This window comes from Amblyomma mixtum, chromosome 9 (genome assembly GCF_055824585.1).
Source record: "Amblyomma mixtum isolate Tamu chromosome 9, ASM5582458v1, whole genome shotgun sequence".
In the NCBI taxonomy this organism is placed as follows: Eukaryota; Metazoa; Arthropoda; class Arachnida; order Ixodida; family Ixodidae; genus Amblyomma; species Amblyomma mixtum.
Window position 1 is genome coordinate 98876020 of NC_143020.1, and position 9137 is coordinate 98885156.

Below are 9137 nucleotides of genomic sequence, written 5' to 3' on the forward strand. Positions count from 1 at the left end.
CGACGACGGCTACGAAAATAATGGCTTAACTGACCTCAGACATTAATCACTGCCACATGTCCACTGCCCGAATGACAAAGGCATTAAATCCCAACATCCTGAACATGAAATACGGGGAGTTTTAGATTTACGTGGCAGGGTGTCTCGATGGAACTGCACATGAGCCTTTTACGGACAAAGCCCCCAGTCGTGTCGGTGTTGATGCTCACCGACCGTCATCGTTCTCAGAAGACACGAACGATTTACGATAGGTTGCGAGGTATTCGAAGTGGCCACAGGATACATCTATCTCGGGGAAGTAGTGGCAGCATATCTGGATGATGAGAGGGAAATAGCTTGAAGAATAAGATTGGGGGGGGGAGGGACATCTGGCAGGTACTAGTAACTTATCATGTTTCCTCAAGATGGAAATGCATATTAATAGTTGTATCTTCCTACTACTCACCTGTGAGGCAGAAACTTGGAGCGAAACAAAAGATATGAATTCAAATTCATAACAGCTCAGGCTAACTGTGGAAATGAAGATAATAGGTTTATTAACTATTAAGGAACAGGGAGAAAGCCAAGTGGGTTAGGTAACAATAGCGAGTTAATCGAGTATAAAGACCAAAGTTTTGGGTGCGTGTTTTCTTTTGTGTATTGGGGTGTAAGACATTATTATACACGGATTACCGCGTGGCATCCTCCTACGACCGCTTAATAATTTACAATCGAATTTCTTCCTCGCGCTGTTTCGGTTTCGGTTTCAACAGCCGAATGATATCTGTGACGTCAAACAGAGGTTGTAGCTCACGTGGGGCATGGAAAACTGCAATATAATCGGTGCTTCTACGTACGTTGTCATTCCGGCTCTTGAGGAAGGCTGGCTTTAGCGCTGTAGTGAACTAAAATCATGAAGCAGCCATTATGTCGCAGTTTTTCCGTGCTTCATGTTATCTATAACCTTTCTTTAACGTCACACCCATCGTTCGGCCGTTGAAACCGAAACAACATGACAGAAAAATTCGATTATAAATTATTTAGGGGTCGTAGCCGAATAACACATCGTGACTCATGCATAGTAGTGTCTTCGGCATCATTATAAAGAATAAAACATGCCACCAAAATTAGCTGTCCATACTCCATTATTTATATCCTAACTGGAGTCAGGAAAAGGAAACTGGTGTTGTCAGGGCCGCGGTGGCTCAGTGGTAAGGCGCTCGTCTACCGAGCCGGAGAACCCGGGTTCGAACCCGACCGCGGCGGCCGCGTTTCGATGGAGGCGAAACGCAAGAGGCGCCCGTGTGCTGTGCGATGTCAGTGCATGTAAAAGATTCCCAGGTGGTCGGAATTATTCCGGAGACCACCACTACGGCACCTCTTTCTCTCTTTCTTCTTTCACTCCTACCTAACTCTTTTCCCTTACGGCGTGGTTCAGGTGTCCGCCGATATATGTGAGACAAATACTGCGCCATTTCCTTTCCTGAAAAACAAATTTTACGTTGTCCAGGCATGTATTGCAGAAAGCGGGCAACTCATGATCGCTTGATGTAACGAAATGGATTCCAAGAGAAGGTAAATGTAGCAAGGACAGACAGAGTCAGGTGGTCGAATGAGATCAGGAAGGTCGCGGGAATAAGGTAGCCGCGGCGAACATATGAAAGAGTGTCGATCTGTCGGTGAGATCCTCTTTCCGGAGTAGACATAGTTGGGATGATGATTATGATGGCAACCGCACAGTCGACTCGCAGTTTAACCAGAATGGCCCTAAGACCCCAATACGCAAAACCACATCATCCGCAGCCTCCAGCTGACGGAAATTCTCGGGAAAAAGGACGATGAATTAGCAGGCCTGCCTCGTCCAAGTGGTACAGAATATGCCGACCACACCGCCATCCCTAACGACCAATTCATAGACGATCTCCTTATTGTCCAACAACGGCCTTTTTTTATTATTGCAATTGATGTCTACCCGCGAACTGACCGCTGGCGGATTAGGGCTAGATGCTTTGCGAGATTTAATCTCACAAGAAATAGTGCGAACAGTTCGCACGTGCGATAGTGCTTTCCGAAACCCCCTCTAGATAATTTGCAGCTGTCTCAAAGGCTCAAGAGACGGGGTCTCAAAGAAACCAATTGCTTTTTGCTGCCGTAGATTACATGTTTTAGCATCTCATCATTGGCTGTGAACTACAGAATGCGTCGTAAGGGCTTTGGACGTAGTAAATTAACCAGTTACTGCACTACTTATGTTATTTCCCGCGCGAATCGCCCGATTAGTATACAGCGCAGTTTGGCCCAAAACATTCGTTACGTTTTCATCAGCAGCATCATGTATCTCCAATTTACCCTGTCATTTGACAGCTGCAGCCACCGTATCCCCGCAAACTTGTTAATCTCAACCACCCACCTAACTTTCTGGCGCCCCCTACCACGCTTGCCTTCTCTTGGAATCCACTCCGTTGCCCTTAAGGACCAGCGGTTATCGCATTCGCATTACATGCCCTGCCTACGCCCATTTCTTTCTCTTAATTTAGACTAGGATGTCATTAATCCTTGTTTGTTCCCTCACCTACTCCGCCCGCTTGCAGTCTCTTAACGTTACATCGATCATTTTTCTTTTCACCGGTCATTTTTCTTTCCAGTGAGTACAAAATGCTCTCTCAAAATAGGCATCGATCAGTAAGTTGCAGGTTATGCGAAACTGAGACTTGCCCCCGTTTTTTGTGCCGTGCCCATCGTTGCTACGTTGGTTCCCACAGAGCTCACCTTTCCCGCTTGAATCCCGAAGCAGTTTTGCAACTTACCGTTGTTAAAATCGTGTGCGGACTTTTCAAGTTCAGTTAGAACACTAAAAGGTGGTATTGTTCAACACCGGAATTTTAAACGGCGCACTTGTTTGCTGCGAACCTGATGCAGCAGCTGTTCTTGCATACCCTTTCAATCACGCAGCGAGCAAAGGAACGCCGGTACACTTGCTTCACAGAAGTAGTACATGTACGAGGGATTTTCGTCCTGACACGAACATGACATCGCCATCAACGTCGTCGAGCGGCACGACCGAAATAGCATGCTTTGACCGGCTGCCCAGCATACCATTGTGCCTGAGTAGTTACACGGCTGCTGAGACCAAGGTCGCAGGTTCGAATCCTGGGCGCTGCGTCCGCGTTACGTCGCAAACGAAACTTCTGATTTCGGAGGCCGTGCCTCTCGCCTGTCTCATGCAGTCAGATTTGGCGCTAGTTTATTATTTTGCATTATCAACAGCAAAACGTACTTTTCCTGCGCGCATTAAGGCCGGAATACATTGAGTGTTTCTACGGCTGCAAGTCGGCCATTTTCGCCCCATGGCGCTCACTCGACGCCCGACCTCGAGAAAAACGCCCGCCGCCGATCTGGTTCCGCCAGATATTGACGCGCGACTTCCGGTGAGACCGGAAGCGGAAGCACCCGCGAGCCAGTAGCAGCGGAGAAAGCCCGTTCTTCCGGTTTGGCTGCCTTTGTCAGCCGTCACCAGCATGGCCGACGAGCTATGCAGTAATTTTGCACGGAAATGTTATTATCGTGAAAATAAACACTACATCAAACATGAAACACCGCCTTTTTTTTTCTTGAGAACACGGCCGCATCTTGGATCTAAATGCCTGCGTTTCCTTCTTGAATAGAATGTGTCGAAGAAAACCGCAGCCGGTGATGTCCGCGGCTGAGCGGGCGCCCAAAGGTACGCGACGCCGTGCAATTCGAGCACGCAAATTATTATGGATAATTATGCACGCGTGCTGAAGCAAGTACATTGGTGTCGAAGGGAACACTTTCGTGATTTTAACAGAAAAGTCAGCGTCGCTGCTCTCGCAGACTTAATTGCGCAGTGGTATTTGCCACCGGTTTATCACAATTGCTTTCGCGTCGAGGGATACGCGGCGCCGCACGGCCGCTGCTTGGCTCCGCCCTTAAAAAAATGACCTATAGACAGTCTATAGATTTCTTATTGACTCCATTGACTTCCTATACATATTGATTTTTGTCTATTCATAGTCTATAGACTGTCTATAGACAAAAGTCTACTAAATATGTATTGCCATAAATCTATCGAATGTCTATAGACTGTCTATGGCATTTTAATTGCCTATAGACTGTTCTCTAGGATTTGTCTATATAGACAATCTATAGACTTTATAGACAAGGGTCTATAGACACTCTGTAGACTATCTAAAAAATTTTCTGTAAGGGCGTGTATCTCCAGCCGGGCGTCGCGCCGCCACGAGGTTTTCTGCCGCGCGAATACCATCGAAAAGAACGTCGCATGTATCCCGGGCTTTACGTACTACATGACCATGACGACGTTAATACACTGACCTTGGGTTGTGACCCCTCAAATTGAGAGCGGTGCTGCGTCTTTCAACAGATACAGCTATAATTTCGAAAGCAGCGCTTCGCTGTTTCTTACGATTGTTCATTGAATATTCGTACGCGTAGCGAATATCTACCAAAAAAGTTCGATTCGTATTCGATTCGGTTCTCTCACTATTCCGGCCACGGTGGCCAAATTTAGATAGAGTCGAAATTCTAGAGGCCCGTATGTACTGCGCGATGTCAATACGTTAAAGAACCCCAGGTGGTTGAAATTTCCGGAGCCCTTCACTACGGCGTCCCTCATAGCGTGAGTAGCTTTGGGACGTTAAACCCCAATAAACCAACCAACCAAGACAATCGATTCGGTTCTCTCAATATTCGATTCGTATTCGATTCGGTTTTTAGCTAAACTATTTGCATTCGATTCGGTAGCAAAGCTGCACTAGTCGTACTGGTTTATATTTGAAAAAAGTCTTATTCGCACCACCCCCCCTTCTTGCCCATGCATATTGTGCTAGAGCGCCTACGTCGCATTTAGTATTACGATGTAAATCAGGAGTTAATTTTTTTTCTCTCGCTTTCTTCGAGCCACAAACGATACATACCATTGGTGGCAGAGGTTCTTGTCTGTCCGCAGATTCATTACCAATCAGTTATTTTTCTCATTACCGACCAGGATACACCAATTACCAACACAACGCTAAAGCTCAAAGGCGTGGGCACCACACTTTCCGTAACGTTGACACACAACCCATAATCTGTGCTTAGGGCACAATCTGCACAGCAGAGACTTATCCATGCCTTTCCAATGGGCCCTTCGCACATGTCTTGGGCAACTAAGTGGCGGACAGCCTCGCCTGAACCGCTGTCCGGGAGTCTATGAAGAGAAGTCCCTGAGTACGTCACGAGATTCTTCAAAGAAAAGCTGCTCAGCCATTTCAGTTACCTGTGATACCCACCCAACCAGCCATGTATGAGTGTGACCAAGGCACTAAAAAGACCTCAAGCCACTTCGTTCCCCTACGTAGAGTGGCATCGTGTGGAAACCGCGCTATACTTAAACAAACAAGACACACTTTTAGGACGAAAGACAAAGAGCTTCATCTGTCGTCCTAAAATTGTTTCTTGTTTAAGTACAGCGTGGTTTCCACACGATGAACCACCAACTATAGCCCCTGTCACTTCTCTCAGAATGGCATGTCAGCGAATATTCACGCCGGCTAAAATCTGTTTTTCATTAGAGAGCTCTCTCTCTCTCTCTCTCTCTCGCAAGCCACTTCGCTATACCGCATTCGCAAAAGTTCTCCTCATACCTCGCTTAGAAAAAAATTTTAGACAGTCATTAGAGTGTCTATAGACTTCTGTCTATTAAGTTTATAGACTGCCTATAGACAAATCTTAAAGAACAGTCTATAGGCAATAAAATGCTATAGACAGTCTATAGATTTATGGCCATACACTTTTAGTATACTTCTGTCAATAGACAGTCTATAGACACTGAATAGACAAAAAGCAATATCTATAGGAAGTCAGTAGAGTCAATAAGATGTCTATAGACTGTCTATAGACCACTTTTATAAGGGCGGATGCGTAAGACGGTATAACGTTCCCGCCTGTCAGGGGTCAATCACAGCGCTACCTAATTAGTAGCACTCTAGAGGTCCTGCTGAAGCGAGAACTGAGCCAAGAGGGCGGTAACCCGGCAAAACGTTGTTAATGAGTTAACACTAGAAGGTTCTTTTCAAGCGGAAATGGCGACCGCCGTCGGTCAGAAGGCCAGTGGGAAGAAGATTGGCCACAACCCGGTGGAAAGGTTACAACTTATCCACCGTGGCAGGTGGCAGTATGCCATCTCGTATATAACCTTTTGTACCCTTTCGTAACCTTTCGTACGTTAACCTCCGATATAAGAAACCTTGGTATGCAGCCTCTGATGCAACGAACTTTAGGGGTTAACCTCGGATTACATACCGAACCACAGTATGCCGTCTCCTATATAACGAACTGTCATTGTCTGTACCACGAATATAACGAATCCAAGAGTACCACCTCGAATACAAGAAATTTAGTGAGTCAACCTCGGATATAACAAACGTCCGACTGCTAACCCATTCAAGCGATCCACCGATGACCGCCTAACGATTTTTCTTCATTGCTAGCTCTCTCTGAAGGCGAAACTGGGGGCCCGCTCACCGCTGGTTTGCAGGAGACCCGGTTGCTGGTCCGGCAGGTCGGGGCTTCACTCGGTTTCGCCCATCCTGGGTTGGCGTTCAGACTGTTTCGGCTCTACCATGTTCTAACACTGCTTACTCGACGAGCGCCGTCTCCTGTCTTCTCGCGTCTAGCCGTCTCTGCACGTCTGACCCACGCAGAGCCACGCACCCCACTCCTCTTCCAATGGGAACCGTGGTTTCCCACGCTGCAGAATGGTAAGTCGATCGCGTTGCCAGCGCGTCCGATCACCCCGGCGTGCTCCTCATAGCCCTACTCAGGTGCTTGTGTGTTTCCCTTTGCAGCCGGCTGGCAACGGTAAGCCGACCCCCGTTCGAAGCCGGCACTGCTTACACCACTCCTCTGCACCGCCGACGCCGCCGCACTTGGGTAGCTAGCCGTTTCAAGTCCCCATTGACTGACTGGCGTATGGTCGTTCCCTCTAAGCGCCCGCTACATTCCACACGGGCGCCTTCGCAGACACAACAGGGTGTATAGTTCGAATGCAGAAACATTGCTACTGGCACATGTCGGCGGAAGTAGTTGTTCTAACCCCGATGATGCGAGCAATGTATAATCCTCGCATATTCAGCCCTTCACAAGCCCGCCGCGGTGGCTCAGTGGTTATGGCACTCGGCTGCTGGCCCGAAAGACGCGGGTTCGATCCCGGCCCCGGAGGTCGAATTTCGATGGAGGCGAAAGCCTAGAGGCCCGTGTACTGTGCGATGTCAGTGCGCGTTAAAGACCGCTAGGCGATCGAAATTTCCGCAGCCCGTCACTGCGGCGTCCCTCAAGGCCTGAGCCACTTTGGGACGTTAAACCTTCATAAACTATAAACCATCAGCCCTTCACAAAGGGCCTGGCAATGTCTGTTCTTCATGTAGTGGTATGTGCAGTGATGTTGTACATTACCTTATGTGAGGCTTATATTACAACGCGGAGAGGTGTGGCCTGCTTTCTCCCTTCAAGAGGACAGAAGGCGCAACACGGTTCACATCAGGACATTGTTTGCTCGGGCGAAAACCAGTCATACAGGATGGAGGCTTCGCGCCTTCTTCTAATATTCTTTCGACACTCTGATCTGGACTTCAGATGGTGACACCAGCAGTTGATGTGTATTATGGGTGATTTTGTACGTGGCGACGTAGACCTGCCTAGTAAGAGATCTGTGCCTCAAATTCCCGATCCTAATTAGTATCTATTATCTTAATTAGTATACTAGTATTTAATTGGTATCTTAATTAGTACCTAGGGTAGGGAAACTGCCTGAAGAATAATCGCAAGCCTAATCACAAGGTACCATATAACCACCTCAATTCAACTCAACTTCGAGGAAAAGAAACTGGGCCCAAGGAAGTAGACACCAAGATCACTTTCCTAAAATATTGTACCGGCCCGTGTATGTCACTCTATCCCTCCTCCCATTCCAGTTACGACAGTGCAAGAGCGAATTCAATTCAATTATTCGTTCGTTCCAGAAACATCGCACCTCTCACCTCACTCTGCTGTAAGCTTCATCGTCATCATCAAAAGGTTCATGACTCGAAATAAAACCGACAGCGCAAATGCGAGCACTGAGTCAAGCTGACTTAGACTGACAAACGTCCTTCACGGAATGACGTTCCAAGCACCCTATTCCTCGTGATGTATGTGCCGACGCGTTAATCCAACGCGCATACTCCGTCCCAAGCAAATGTTCAATCACCGTCGAATTCAGTGAAGCAACGCTTTCATGCAAGTGGTGTATACGAATTTGGCGAGCTTCGCCCAGATCCCAAAGGCGGTCACTCTGCCTTCGAACTCGCAAATGTTGCAAATTCGTTACAAGTTCTACTCACCTTCTACTTTGTGTGCGTTGTCCACAGAGGACCGGTAGCTCTGTCACACAAATCCTCTTCCGAGAGCATCCATCTTCGGCTGTCGGTGGTCGTCGGAAGAAAATGCAAGCAGTGCTAGCACGGAGGAACTTGTGTTTCCGGGCGCGCAGATACAGCGGGAAGTTTTATCGGAAGACACGTAATTATATGCACATGTCAAGGGCGCTAACACAATCCGAGTTCTGTATACACAAGAGCGAAAAAAAAAACGTTATCTGCTGTCACAAAATAAAACGATCTTATCACCCGCACAGTGAAGGTCCTAGTAGCACACTGATGGGTCTTCTATTTTCGCCCTGAGTACCTTCACTGAGAGCCCGCGTAGGCTGCGCTTACTGTTCGCGAAAGACTCCGGCGTCATTGACAAGCACAAAAACATCGTCACAGACATCATCGAGAAGTCTACCTTGTGGAATACGCGTGGTCACGATATCACGAGATAAGACTTCGGCTGGCTAACTTACGGGTGCGAATAGGATGTCCCCAACACTTTTCCATTGAAACCTCGATAAGGTCAACGGTATCAGTGACGTATCGAACACAACACTGACCACGTGACCGGTCGCGTGGCGTTTTGATTGCAATCCATTTCCCGTTGACCGTATTGCTACACACTCACACTCGTGATGTTCAGCGTTTGTTGACAGCAATATCGCGCTATTTGTTATCATATTCAGCTGGAGATAAGTGCAGTCTTCCTTATCGAAGTGCGAACAG

General features: G+C 47.6%; 1 protein-coding gene across 1 annotated transcript in view; it reads right to left on the reverse strand.

Moving 5' to 3' along the window:
• Positions 1–8774, reverse strand: part of LOC149330277 (uncharacterized) — a 132531-nt gene extending 123757 nt beyond the window's left edge. The window contains exon 1 of the mRNA XM_089560882.1: positions 8382–8774. The gene's annotated coding sequence lies outside the window, so the exon portion shown is untranslated. The remainder of the gene's footprint in view (positions 1–8381) is intronic.
• Positions 8775–9137: the final 363 nt, after the last annotated feature.